At 49.9% G+C, this 14732-nt stretch overlaps 1 protein-coding gene across 9 annotated transcripts in view; it reads right to left on the reverse strand.

Moving 5' to 3' along the window:
- Positions 1-14732, reverse strand: part of ANKRD11 (ankyrin repeat domain 11) — a 238011-nt gene that overhangs the window by 98336 nt on the left and 124943 nt on the right. For 4 of the 9 annotated variants that reach the window (XM_037816500.1, XM_037816498.1, XM_037816494.1 and 1 more), the window contains one exon: positions 13009-13884. The exons of the other annotated variants lie outside the window; for them this stretch is intronic. The gene's annotated coding sequence lies outside the window, so the exon portion shown is untranslated. The remainder of the gene's footprint in view (positions 1-13008; positions 13885-14732) is intronic. 9 annotated transcript variants of the gene reach the window in all.

Raw genomic sequence — 14732 nt, forward strand, 5'->3', positions numbered from 1 at the left:
AAAGTTTTGGTAAGTTTTACTTCATGAAATTAAAAATGTTTGCTCTTCAAAGGACACTGTTAAGAAAATGAGAAGACCATTCAGACTGGAAGAAAATATATACACAAGAAATAACTGCTAAAGTACTTAGGTCTAGAAATATAAATAACCCTCAAAATCCAGTAAGACAACCCAATATTTAAGAAGGAGCAAAAGAGAAGAAGCACGTGTAAAGACACTCAATATCTTTAGTCATTAGCCAAACGAAGTTAAAATCGTGATGGGTACCCCTAGATTCTCTCTACAGAGGCTGAAACTAGGACTGACGGTACCCGTGGCGGTGAGGACACAGAGAACGAAGGAACTCTCGTCCACGGATGGGGTGGAGGCAAAACCATAGTCACTTTGGAAAACAGTCTGGCAATTTCTTAAAAAGTTAAATATTCACCAACAACATGAACCAGTAATCCCAGTCCTAAATACTCACTAAAGAGAAAAGGAAACATACACATATACAAAGATTTGTACGCAAAGGCTGTCAAAGTGGTATCTTTGCTAAACCCATTTTGTATGACTGGTATCTTAAAAGCTTTTTGGGTGGAGATGGTGGGCTTGGACAGACAGACAGACAAACGCAGGTCAGTTAGGAAGAAGCAGAGCAGGCGGCGACGGGCTCAACCAGGGTGCTCTCCCTCCAGGGCTGAAGGCACGCGCCATCTGCCGGAAGACAGGCCAGCAATCGGGGGCTGGGCTACACTGCCTGCCTGTGCCCTCCTGCCCTCCCCGCACGTCTGCTCCCCCCCAGCTCTCTCCCCTCCTGAGAGAGGCGCAGGTCCGGGCAAGGGCACCGTGCCCCACCCTCCACGCACAGCCCTCCCTTCGCTGCAGCCGTACCTCCTGACGTGGCACAAAATCAACCCAAGTCAGCTTTCTGACTTAGAAAACAACCTTCCAAGGAATCTTCCGGATTCAGGAACCTCGTATTTGTGCATTAATGCCTCCAGATGAGCCAGCAAGTACTCAACAACTACCCCCAGGCAACACCAGAAGCCTACTAACTGGGAAAGGGTGAAGATCAAGTCTGACTTCCACCATACCCCAGGATTCTCGCTGCATGCTCAAGCACTGCTGTGCACAAAACAGACAAAAGGATATTCAACAGTTCTAGAGCCCACAGATGAGCCAGGGGACAAGGCTGCGTGCCCGGCTATGCCGATCAGCAGAACGACACCCAGCAAAAGACTCATGCTGGCAGCACGCAGCATGGCCCTGCCATCAATCTCTAATTCAGCAATTTACGATACTGCACTGGCAGAAAAAGAACCCGTAAGACGGTGCTTTAACAACTAAGCATCAACTTAATCTTCAGAAACTAGAACACATTCTCTTCAACTAACACGTGTAATAAAATCCAGGTGTGCTGCTGGGTTTCATGCACCCAGCGTGCTCTGCGCCGCACCCCAGCCAGCAGCCGTCCTGGGCCTGTCGCCTGGTCTCCTGCCCCACGCAGACCTGCAGCCTCTGAGTCTCAGCGTCATCTTCTCAAGGACGGAGTCCCGGCTTCCCGCCGGCCGGGCTGCTGCCCCTCCCAGGAAAGCAGGGATACACCTGCTGCACGTCCCCTGGAACTGACACCCAGACAGTCGACAAGTGCTCACGGGATACGAGTCCACCTCCTTTACAATTCCATATCTGACTGTATCACCTCCACACCCAGTGCGTCTCGTCCTGCTTTGCCAGATGGCCAAGCGTGATGACCAACAAGTTTAAAAAAACTGTGAGAAATGTCTATTCTGGTTGTTAACTGGGTTGTCTGTCTTTCTGTCATTGAGTTGAGGGTCTTTTCTAAATATAATCTGAATATTACACCGTTTTCAGAAGATGTATGATTTCCAAATATTTTCTCTCATTCTGTAGGTTGTCTTTTCATATCCTATGATGTACAAAATTTTTAATTTTGATGAAGACCAATTTGTCTATTTTTGTTGTGGTGACTCTTGCCCTTGGTGTCATATCCAAGAATCCACTGCAAAATACATTCTAACAATTCCTCCTGTGGCTTCTGAGCGTTCCACAGTTTCAACCTGGCGTCTAGGACTCTGATGCATTTTGAGCTCGTTTCTGTACGTGGTGTGGTGGGGCCTCCTTTACCCTGTGCGTGTGGAAATCCTGTGGTCCCAGCACCGTTCGTGGAAAACACAGTCCTTTCCCCACTGAGTGGCCCAGGAGCCTTGGGGAGAACCAGCTGACCACAGGCCCCTGGGTTCGTTTCCGGACTCTCGGTTTGCTCTACGGACCCTGTGTCCACCTTGAGCTGCTCTTACACTGCTTCAGTTTACTGCTACTTTGTAGTAAACTTTGAAATCAGGCACTTTGAGTCCGCGAATTCTTTTTTTCAAGACAGTTTTGGCTATTCAGTGCTCCTTGCAACTCCACGATTGGTGTGTCAATTTCTACAAAGAGGCTGGATGGCATTCCCAAAGGGATCACACTGAAACTACCTAAATGATCTGGGAGTACTACCATCTTCCAATTCATGCACACAGCGTGTTTCTCCCTTTATTTAAATCTTATTTTAACAAAGCGTCATAATTTTCAAAGTATACTTTTACACTTTTTTTATTAAGATTATTCCTGAGCATTGTACTCTTTCCTACTGTTTCAATTTCATTTGGGGGTTCTTCATTGCTACTGTGTAAAAAATACAACTGACTTTTGTAACCTGCAACCTCGTTGAATTCATTAGCTCTGACCGTCTTTTAGGGTATTCCTTAGCAGTCTTCCAAATACAAGACCGTGTTTTGTTTTCAAATCTCTATTGTGGTTTCCAGGGGCTGCCATAAATATCCAAAAATCAAGTGGCTGAGAACAACAGGAATCCACTCGCAGCGCTGGCCGGCAGAGGTCTGGGCCCGAGGGCTGCAGGCCGCCCCTCCCAGGCTCGGGGGGCTCCCGCCCCACCAGCTGCGGGCCCTGACACCCCCTAGCCTGCGGCCTGGCCCTCAGGCTTCTGGCTCCGTCCCACAGCCTCCTTGTCTTCTGTGTGCCTGAGCCACCTCTGCCACCCTCATGAGGAACCCATGAGACACACTCATGTCATCTGCAGATAGAAATGGCTTTTCTTCTTCCTTTCTGTCTTTGTCAGGGTTCTCCAGGTAAACAGGACAGAAGATATATAAAATGTGAATATTATGAGATTTATTACAGGAATTGCCTTACACAATGGGGGTGGGTGGGGAATGAGCAACTCCAAACTCCGTAGGGCAGGCCACAGGCTGGGAACTGCGATGAGGGTCTCTGCCCAGGAGAAGCCGCTGAAGCAGCAGTGGACAGTCTCCCTGCTGACTGCTGGGCCACCAGTCTCCCACAACAGCCTTCACATGATGGGATGAGACGTCTCTCACTGTTGAAGGCCATCTCCTCCGTCAACTGTAGATGAAATCAGCCATAGATGCATCAACTTACTGATGATTTAGGTCCATGAACTACCCTCACAGTAACAATCAGGCCACTGCTTGCTGTACCAAACAACTGGCCAAGTTGACAGATGAACTTTAACCACCATACTTTCCAATCTGGAAGCTTTTTATTTCTTTTTTCTTGCCTCACTGCCCAGGTTAGAGCTTCCAATACAATGTTCAACAAAAGTGAAGAGAGCAGATATCCTTGTCTTCTTGTTCCCCATCTTAGGTGGAAACATCCAGACTTTCACCATTAAGTGTAGTTACCTGTGGGTTTTTCAGAGACAGCCTTTATACTTGAGGAAAATCCTTTCTAGTTCCTAGATTACTGTTTGTATCATGAAAGGGAGCTACAATTCTTTTTCTGCAACTATTGAGATGATCAGATGGTTTTGTTTTTTTATTGGTATTGACATGTTATACTTGATTTTCAGATATTAAATCAACTGTACATTCCTGGGGTAAATCCTACTTATTCAGAGTGTATACTTCTGATATTTTGTTAAGGATTTTGTTGTCCACAGTCATAAGAGACACTAGTCTGTAGTTTTCTTTTCTCCAAAGAAGTTATAAAAATGGCCAATGTGCCAGTTTGGCTATATTATGTCCCCACAAAAATCATGATCTTTTAACCCAATCTTGTTAGGTGGAACCTCTTGATTTTTAAGTGTTTCCATGGAGATGTGACTCACCCAACTGTGGATGAGACCTTTGATTAAATTATTTCCATGGAGGAGTGGAGGCCCCCCATTCAGGGTGGGTCTTGATTGGTTCACTGGACTATTTAAGAGAATTTAAGGGCTGACACAGACCCAAATGCTTGCTGATGCTTGGAGACACTTGGAGACACAGACAGAAGGACGTTTAGAGATCTAAGCTAAGAGATGAAGCCCAGAGTCTGCCCCGGAGAAGCTAAGAGAGAACTCCCAGATGCTTAGAGAGAAACGCCCTGGGAGAAAGACGCAAGGACACACAGGAACCACAGGAGCTAAGAGACAGAAACTAAGAGACACAGAAGCCCAGAGACATTCTGGAGAAAGCCATTTTGAAATACAACCCAGGAGCAAAGGGCCAGCAGATGCCAGCCACGTGCCTTCTCACTGACAGGTGTTCTGGACGCCCCTGGTCTCTCCTCAGTGAAGGTGTCCTCTTGATGTGAAAAAAAAAAAAAAAAAAAACAAGCTGGACATCATTTGTCAGCAGAGATGTACAAATCTAAACCACAATAAGGTAGTACTTCACACTCACTAGGAGGGCTGTAATCAAAAAGACAATCCTTAGGAAGTGAAACAGCCTATCAAAGTGCTATACTTTTTGGATAAACTTCACCCACCTGCTGTTAAATTGAATTTATTTCCATTAGTTTTTACGATTAGGAGGCCTGCTGGATCCTTGAAGACACAAAGTTTTTTTTCAGTGTATCAGTTTCTCAGTAAAATCATCAGCATTCATACATACACACACACACACACACACACACACACACAAATCCAGAATAAGCAAAGCTACAAAGACAAAGTAGATGGGGCTGGGAGGTGACAGCTCAGAGGAAGAGGCCTCCTTTGGAGGGATGAGAAGGCCCTGTGGTGGAAGGCGGCAATGACTGCACATGTAGGTCTATACAGTAAACGCCACTGAGCTGTATGCTTTAAACAGACGAATGGAATGGTGTGTGAGTTACAGCACAGTAAGCTGCACACGTGAAAACAAGGTTCCAAAGGACAGAATGCTGGACAAATGACAGATCTCATCAACAGGCAGGTGGAGAGGTGTCTCCACAGCCAGGCCAGGCTCAGAGGCCAGGTCTCTGGTCCCAGCACAGGATTGGCATCAGTCGGGACAGGCAGCAGGGAGCCACTCAGGCTGGGCACAGGGGGGCATTCAAGGAAGTTCTAGAACCAACATAAAACTCCTGCAAGCACTGTGCTCAGAGCTGCGCACCCAAGGCCTGCGACGGGCAGTCCCCACAGCATTCTGTTCTTCTCAGCTCACACCTGAAGAGGGGCCCAGCGGCCAGAGCCCTGCTTTCTTGCGCCCCAGTCCCTCCATCCCACACTGCTTCTGACCTTAAAATAAAGCCCCAGCCACCCATGCCTCAGCTCCGAGGCTCCCCTGTGCACCCCACCTACCACCTCCGTTGCTTCTGAGCATGTCTTCTGGAAGCCAAATGCAGTGCTCGGCAGTAAACCGGCAGAATGGCAGCCAGCTGGAGTTTAAAGGACCCGCTCTCCCCTCTACTTCTCACACTGCTTCTTCCACTCAGTGTCGCGTTCAAGCAGAGGGAACCGTTAGAACATTTTATTTTAAAACAAGCAGGTATTTGAGAAAAGGGCAAAGAAAACATTAAATATTTAAATAGTAATATAAGAGTATATTAACTTCATTCTGCTGTAAAATTACAACAAAAGAAAAACAAAAAATTATCAAGAAAGCGTCTACCTGTATCTACAGATAATCTCAAAAAGAAAGTCAGAAGCAGTGGCAGTAAGACAATAACAAACACAAACCCCAGACAACTAAGAGAAGTGGTTGTATATTCAATATAAGTTAATGTTCCCATATGTAGCCCCCGTGGGAGCACAACACCCACAAGCACCGAAGACACCCAGCGGGCCCGGCCCTAGCACCGCTCGCACTCCCTCGGCCAGCGGGGTCAGCTGGGCAGGGCCAGCAACAGCGAAGAGGGATGGAGCTCCCCTCCCCCTTTCCATCAGCAATATTATTTCACTGCTGTTAAACAATAAATCACAGGGGTGGCAGAAAAAAGCACCTTCACCCATTCACATCTTCCAAGGCACACATCTTGGCAAATTAATTTTGCATAGGATAAACCAAATTTTGCATTAAAAGCAAAATAATAATTATTCTTGTTGAAATAGTTTCTCACCCTAGAATTTTTAAACCTTTTCCTCCTCACCCCAAATTCAAAAGGGAACTCTATGATTTTCCGAATATTAGACAATCTCTCCGAATACACAGTGCTCAACACAAAACCCAAATCAGTATTCAGAAAGTTAAATCTCCTCTGGCAGCACTCTCTGAAGTCGGTCCAACTCCTGCATCACCAATTTCCTCACCAGGTAAAATGTGAGTGCCCCCGCTCTGGGTGCACAGAGACACCTGCGTGGTCCCTGCGAGGGTCAGAGGGCAAAGTGCAAACAGTGCTGTCCTCCTTGTTGTGCCAAGGCTGGCGTGTTCCAGGCCACTTTACGGGGCTGCTGGTGAGCCTGTGGTCCACGAACCCTTTCCAGAAAAAGGCTCTGGGTCTTCTGGGGGCTTTAAGAAAGGAAAGTTCCAGAAGAGAGGGAGGAGGGGGCAAGGCTCTGGGGGCTCACAGGGCAGGGCGCAGAGACAACACGCTGGAGCCCAGGCAGAGAACATGGGCACAACACGTGCTTGGTCTCATTGAAGCCACCAGGAGTGGCCTGAGCGCTGACACGCTGTGCGGACGGGCGCAGGCCTCCCCCATCACTCCACCGAAGCCCACCTGTGCTGGAGACGCACCCAACGGGCTGAGGGACCAAACACCAGGGACACACAAACCAGTAAGAGACGATGGGCAGGGTACACACGCCCACGCCTGGTGACTCCCCATCGGCCCCACCATTTATGCCTCAATCAAGGTGGACAAAGACTCGGGAAAACATTTCAAGAGGGCCCGCTCCAATGAACTTCACCCCCAGTGGACCAGGCCTTCAAATCCCAGCATCGCCTAGGGTTACAAGCTATTTTTAAAATCCAGCTTTTTTCCATTAATAAACAAAATTTTAACATGCTTTTTTAATGTCCTCTTTTAAAAGTAGGCTGCAAGCACACATGGCTGACAAGCACTACACGGCCATGTGGCCACAAAGAGGATGCGCGTGTTGCACAGAACAAACTCAGGACTCTTTCACGTTCATAGGTGCACATCATCCTTAACCCAAAGAAACAAGAGAGAACAACCACGATCAGCCTCATTTCACAGCTGAGGAATCCAAGGCTCAGAAACTTACATTGTTGCATGAGATACCAAGACGCAAAACCGAGAGAAACGCTTCCACCTGTAGTTTCCACCTGGCAACTACAGGGCAGGTGGTGGCCCAGAGAGAGAAGTGCAGGGCACGGGGTGCAGGGACCCGTCCCCGCAAGGGATGAGGCAAATCTAAGCAGCTGTGATCAGCTTGAGAATTCAAGAACACCTCACATTTCACAGACAGCAAACAAATAGGAGATTGTGAAAGAATTTTGAAAGCCTTACCACAAACTGTTGCTTTTCATGAACGAGGCACAAGTTTTTTTCTCAAACTTGATTCATCTTTGATGAATAACACTATTATGCAAAGTCATTAAGTCAGCTTTCCAAAGTGAGATATTTCTTTACAAAAAATTAAATTAAATTAAAGTGCTGGAACGGCGCCCGCGCACACGCTGGCCGGCGCGTCCTGGAGGCTATCCCGTGGCTACCTCCAGCCCCAGAGTTTCCCACGAACCCCGGGAGGCGGGTGCACCTGCCCAGCGTCAGCGAGGACGCATTGACGGTAAACACGACTCCTAGAAAACGTGCTTAAATACTCAAGAAATCCAGAGGAAGGAGAGCAGAGAACCTACACGCACTGCTGAAAGTCAACATTCCCTGAATTAAGAATTTGAGATTCTGACACATTTTCGTAACCTAAAGCCACAAGAGGCTGGCTCTCTGGTTTTCCAATAGTCTTCAGGAACGAGGTCCCACGTCCCACACAGACAAGCAAGCAGGGTCTAGAAGGACTGGGGGGTCCAGCCACACGCGGCCAAGGAGGGCAGTGGGGCCCCCACAGTGGGCCTGACCCTGGGACCGAGAAGGGCCCGCAACTTCCTTCCCCAACCCAGAGGAGGTGAGTTGCCGGAGCAGGAAGTCCACGCAGTGGGAATCGACACCCTCAGGTAGGGCGCGCCCGCTGCAGAGGGCGACACCAGCCCAGGTGGGGTCTGCGCCGCTGCAGGTGCTGTCCGGCAGCTTCTCGGGCGAGGCGCAGGCCTTCCACTCCCCCCACAACCCCCGCAGGAGAACCCACAAGCACCCGCTCCACTACTTTTCTGTAATTTCTGTCTTCAAAGAGCGGGGATGAGGCGGGTAACTATCACAAATACTTTAAGCACGGCCTTATTACAGAGGCACTTGTTTACTTCTGACAGACCAGACCTCGCTGCGCCGGGCCCTGCTGAAGTCAGCTGAAAGCTGTAATGCATCCTAACCGCCCACTAGATAACCCTCCCGAGCTTGAGTGTGCGCCAGCACGCAGGGAGCGGGTGCCACGACAGACCAGCAGCCCAGGTGAGCTCCCAACGCGCATTTCCATGCAACTAGAACTCTGCCCTCCATCCAGTCTGTCCTGCTCTCGAGGGCATCAAGGGCAGCCAGGCCCCCAGGCTCTGCACGGGGGGTTTGAGTCCAGGATTCGAGGAGAGTGGAAGGCGGCAGGAGTCCTGAAGAGCCCGGCTGTCACAGCCCATCCCCAGGGGACCACGTCCCTCCCGCAGGAGCGAGTGCCGCGTCCTCACCTGGCCCCTCCCGCCTGGGTCCCTGCTCCGGTGCCCGTGGGAGGACAGGGGAGGTGCTCTTGCCTCAGCCCCAGGAACGTGGCACCTGCCATGAAATGAGGGATGGTGTGGGCTCTCAGGGAAGATAGGAGGGCCCCCACGCATGAGCCCCCAGTGAGGGGTCAGAGGGCAGCAGGCAGTGTGTGTGACCTCCACCCAGGGGCAGCCACTGTGTCTGCGTGTGGTGGGGCCTGTGCTGGGCGTTCTGTTGGTGGGGGGGTTGGGAGACAAGTTCTGGGGTGTGGGGCAGCACGGTGGGGAGAGCCCAGGGTGGCAGGAGGCCCAGTGGGGTGATGTCACCCACAAACACGGGCTCGAAACCCTTTACTTGGAGTGATGTTTTTCTCTAAGTGATTATTGCCGAGTTTGATACTTACTGAGCAAGGCTTTTCTTTGCTTCAGATTTACAAATTTCAAAGTACTTAAAACATCGGTGCCAATGTCCTCATCCAAGACAGCTTCTGAAATAAGCTCACGGCCCAGAGACACCTCCCTCCACACACCGTCTCTAATAAAACAAATGCCAGATTCAAACTGCCCACTTACCCTTTTTCATTTAGAGTGAAGACCACAAATGCAACTAGTTTACCTTCCCCCACGGACACCATTCCCAGAAACCTCCCACAGTGCAGGCTGAGACCCAAGGCAGACACCCCTTCTGCCCTCCCTGGGCAGCCCCACACCCAGCCCTGGCTGCCAGCCAGAACCGCTGCCAACAGCACGGAAGCTTCTCGCACCAGCCTCACCTGGGCCCCCCACTGCTGACTGCCCGCCCGCATCACACCCTGGAGATGGAGCACAGCTTTCCCAGGGCCACCACGATCCACCTTCATACATCCAACCCTCAAAACCCAGCGGTATGAGACACTTAAACTGCAATCCAGCTACATCCTCAGGGGCACGGCACAGAAGCTGCAGGAACCTGAAAACAAAAGTGCAAGAGACACCAGAATCAGCTCTACGTATTTTAGTCAGTCGATAAGCAGATCTATAACAAACAGCATTTAAGCCACGATGAGGAAATCCTGAAGATAATGCACCTTCAATCCCAAAACATTTACAACACAGAATGACCACAGAAACGCTCTGCCGCCCACACACGCCAGCACGGATGCTTTCCAGACCCGCTTCAACTTCAAGCCGGGGTGACCGAGCTGAACACCAAGCAGCCTCACCTGCCACCGCGGGGACGGCCTCGACACACCTCCGGGCACACAGGTGGCTTCCGCGGCTGCAGAGTGAGGAGGAAATGACTGAGGTACAGAAAACCTCACATTAGTGCCCCCAAAAAGGAGAGACATCATAAATATCTGGGTCAACCAGAGCATGCTCACCTCTCAGGCCTGCAACTTTTCAGTTATAAATGTACAGTGTGCAAACCTCAACAAGATCAAAGGTTTTCTTTCGCTGGCCTTAACCCCTGACCTCCCCCCGATCTCGGCCTGGCTGCGACAGGGTGCGCCGCTGCTGTCTGTGGAGCCTTCGCTCACCAACTTGCTTCTGGGGGTCAGAACTGCTGCGCTCCCCCCTGCAGGACACGGGCCAGCTCCGGACCCTTGGAGAACTCTTCCGGCCCCTCCCAAGGGGAAGACACTGGATCCCTCCTTCACAGGGCCCGCCGGGAGCAGGACTCAGGGCTGCTTGCTGACAAGCGTCCCGTCCCTGGCCACCTCCCTTCTCGGAGTCATCGAAACCAACAATCAGAAACAGGGCGCTGTCTGGGAAAGAATGAAGGGCCAGCACCGACCCTTCTCTGAGTGTTAGCACAGCACAGGGAGGTGCCTCATTGGGTCACGGGGCCATTTTCATAGAAATATGAACGTGACACTAGGGGTCTATGCTGACTCATCTTGTTTATGTTCCGTGGGTTATGTCAAACAAGCGTGATAAGGGGCTGTCCTCCTGGGTCATCATAAAACCAACAACAGTCAGCACGAGCAGGGCCGGGGGAGGCCCTCATGGAGAGAAGGCCCTGCCCAGGCGTCCCGGCCTGCCACGAGGCAGACACCTGCCAGCGGTGCGGACACACGAGTTGGTGTCACACAGTCTCCCGCTCCACTGAGGCAGAGGTCAGTAAGGGCTCAGCACCCAGAAAACATCTTTTCCAAATTCAGAGATCCCAAGGTATAAAAGCGACTGTCTGAAAGAATTCAAGGGGAAATAAAAAGATTAAGTTTGGAAAACTGATCCTTAAGATTAAAAAAAAAAAACCAAAACACCTCACACTGGACGAGACTTTCAGAAACACATACCCATGGCAAGAGGCACAAGGCGCACACAGCGGACAGCTCCACAGGAAAATGGGGCTGAGCCGGCAGTGCAGAGGCCCAAGACGTCCCCAACTGACGGAAGGGCGAAGGTGGCACCTCTGCTAATAGCCTTCACATTCAGGGCATTAAATACACCAAATGTTCTGTCATCAGATGCAAGTTTCACCATGAGCCAAAGTCTAGTTATTTGGCCAGTTTAGACGTGGGTTAACAGATGTGAATTAACTAAGACGTGTTGAAAAATCTTTTGAAATGCTGAATCTCCCCTTTCTCCACCCAAGCCACTCCTAGACAGGCTGAAACACGCGAGCAGCCATGGCTCCCCGAGGCTCCTGGGCCCCAGCGGCCTTCTCGCCCGTAGCCCGGGCCTCACCCGAGAGCCAGGAGTTTGACACTCCAGCTGCACACTGTGCTGGTCCCAGCAGGCAGAAAGCAAAACCAGAAGTGAGGTGGAAAGAATATGCACATTCTACTTGGAATCAAACCTGAAGTGTCCACTGAATGAAACAGAATAAACACTCAGTAAATGTTTCCAAATTTAAGTGGGAAAACACACCTATCAACATTTACTGGAAACGTTCAATAAACACAGCCCAAAGCACCTGGTCTCATTTCAACCCCTCTCCTTCACGCCAACCTGACACGTTCCTAAACACACCATGTAATTTGGTGGTGCAATTCTGTTATATACGCTTAAATACCATTCAAGGGTTAAGATTTAGTCTTGCAAGGTTTTGTTATCTCCAAAAGAAAGAATGTGGGTAGCTGAATTTATGGAAATCAATCTAAATTTTCTTCATATTCTATTAAACTCACATGCCATCTCTGCATCGGGTGTAACTGTGTGTTTCTGAACACTGTGCACACGAGATACACTTCTTCCCACTGGTGAGTAAAGGGTGCCCTCCAAGCACACGCACGCTGACGCCCTTGGCCCTGCCACGTCACCCGCACTGCGGTGGCCAGAAGCTCCTGGGTGCTGAGCAGGAAGCTGTGCAGGGAGCCCAGACAGCCCCTGCCGGGGACCGGGCAGCTTCATGAGCGACCCCATGCAAGGCCTGCAGAGAGCCACTCAGCAACATGCAGAATTGAGAAGCAAAGAAATCGTTACAAGCCCTTAGGTTTGCAGGTGGTTTGTTACCAAGCACCATATAACCAATACACATCCCACTGATGATAACTTGACTTTGAAAAATGGAGAACATTTATGAGATATTACTCAAACATACGTCTAGAGCTGAGTGTACTGTAGCCAGTAAATCCATTTTTCTTCCCAATACTTCCTCCATTTTACCCTTAAAATGGCATTAAGAGTAGTCAGATCCTAAAGCATACTCATGCTCCCTGAAAGACTGCAAACAATACTCAAAACTGCATAACCTATCTTAGCTTCCAGGAAAAAAAAAAAAAAAGCCTCTATTTGTACCTCCCACCACCCTCACCCTTGGTACACTTCAAGGTGCTTGGCAAAGAGATGGCCCAGAGAAAAGTACAATCAGGTGCTGAACACTTAGGAACTTCTTTAGTATGAATCAAAGTGAAAAATACTATACTAATTCTCAAAGTTTAGCAAGGAAATCACATTCCCAGAACTTTCCCAACCTTTAGATGCTGTGAAAACCGTTTTAAACAAGGTAACAAGTCTGGAAGTTAAAATTATCAAAATTTAATAAGATGGGTCTGCAAAGTGACAAGAATTCCCCATGTCACATCCCCATTTCTCCCTACAGACGCACCTGCAGTCCTTTCTCCGCAGTTACTTTAATTCCGTGTCCAGCCCTTTCCTGGCGGAAAGCCCTGGAAAGCGGGAAGTCCCAGAGCAAACCTTCAGGCTCCACGTGACGAAAGATCTAATTTCGAACCTCAGGGCATCCTGTGACCCATCCTGAGACCCGGGAACCCCGTGCTCAATGACTTGCACAGGTACGTGATTTATATGGTGTTTGTATGTCCTTCCCCCGTATCACCTGCTGAGTTTTCCCATCACAACTCAACAGATTCATGAAAGCCTCTTAGAAACGCAGTCCCAAAAGCAGAGCGCATGAAGCGGAATGATCTACGGGGAAAGATGCAACACACACAGCCGTGGTTCCGAATGCAGGCCTGGGACAGATGCTGCAGAGACGCTCCCTCCGGAGCCTCAGGTGAGGGGCAAGGCGTGGCGTTCATCTGGCCCTCCAGCAGGCCACCTGAGAGCTGTAAAGACACTTCGCAATACATGGGTGGCGACAGGGCTTTCTGAGATTTGCTTTCAAAAAATGTCGAAGCTCGTAGGTCTTGTGCCAATCTCCATGAGAGGCACAGGGCTGCTCCCTGGGAGAAAGGAGGACGCCCTTGGGTTGCTGTCATGCGATGCTGAAGGGTGAGTCCTCAAGAGAAACTCCCCGTTCACGACAGATAAATCTGTTTCAACTTGCCTGAGACCAGCAGACTAGGATGGGAGCCTCTTCTCTAACCAAACTTTCCTGAAAATTGCCATGGGAGTGCCGAATCAGGTTCTATTCCAAGGTGCGGTCATTCAAAATCAAATGCCCTGATTTTGGTTTAATAAAGCGTCTCGTGTGCTTTGTCCAGTCTCCAGGACAGTCCATGCAGGTGGCAGCAAACGTGTTCTGGAAAGGACCAGACAGTAAATAGTGTGGGCTTTGTAGGCCACATATGGTGTCTGTCACACAGTCTTGCTGTTTATCTTGTTCTAAACAAACCTTTAACAATGTGAAAAACATTCTTAGCAATCCGGCCACACAAAAGCACCGACATGAGCCCCGGAGGCAGCCACTCCTCACAGGGATGGACACGTTCCCCTCTTAGTCTTGAAATGCCTTTGCAAGGACATCCTTCTGCTGCTGCCCTGCCCGTCACCCCATCAAGCAACGCCTCCACCCTCAGGGTAGTTGCTCAGCAGCACAGCTGCAACATCTGGCTTGTCCACAACCTTCAAAGCAAGGGTGTGAAAAGAATTCAGCCCTTCTCTTCCCTAGCTTACGCCCTCTCCCTTACAGGCTCGGGCCTTTGGTGATCTTCAGGGGCAGGAGCTCCTTCCCATCTCTGTCCCCTGGCCCAGCCACTGGAACACCCTGACACTTACTACAGGCAGCCCTCGCTCTGCACACATCCGACAGGCATCCGCTGCAGCTAAATAACACCAGTCCCCCAGAGACACACTCACATTCCAGTGACACAGTAGATCAACTGTGAATCACTGCAAGAAGTACAGGCTTGGCTGCCAGCTCTCCTCAGTCCCCCAATCACCATGTAAATCACAGAGGTGCAGCATGATCAGTGGCCAATCGTGTCACTTCTGTCAAAGTCTGTTGGTGACTGGCCACTGGGCATGCCACTCAGTTCACGCACAGACAGCAAAGCAGGGGGCTGTGTTACCTCCTTGTCTCCCAGAGATAAACCCACATGGTAGTTCACCCAAATGGGAAATCGAAAGAGGGAATTGGCCAATAGAGAT

This window comes from Choloepus didactylus, chromosome 22 (assembly GCF_015220235.1).
Source record: "Choloepus didactylus isolate mChoDid1 chromosome 22, mChoDid1.pri, whole genome shotgun sequence".
NCBI classification, from domain to species: Eukaryota; Metazoa; Chordata; class Mammalia; order Pilosa; family Megalonychidae; genus Choloepus; species Choloepus didactylus.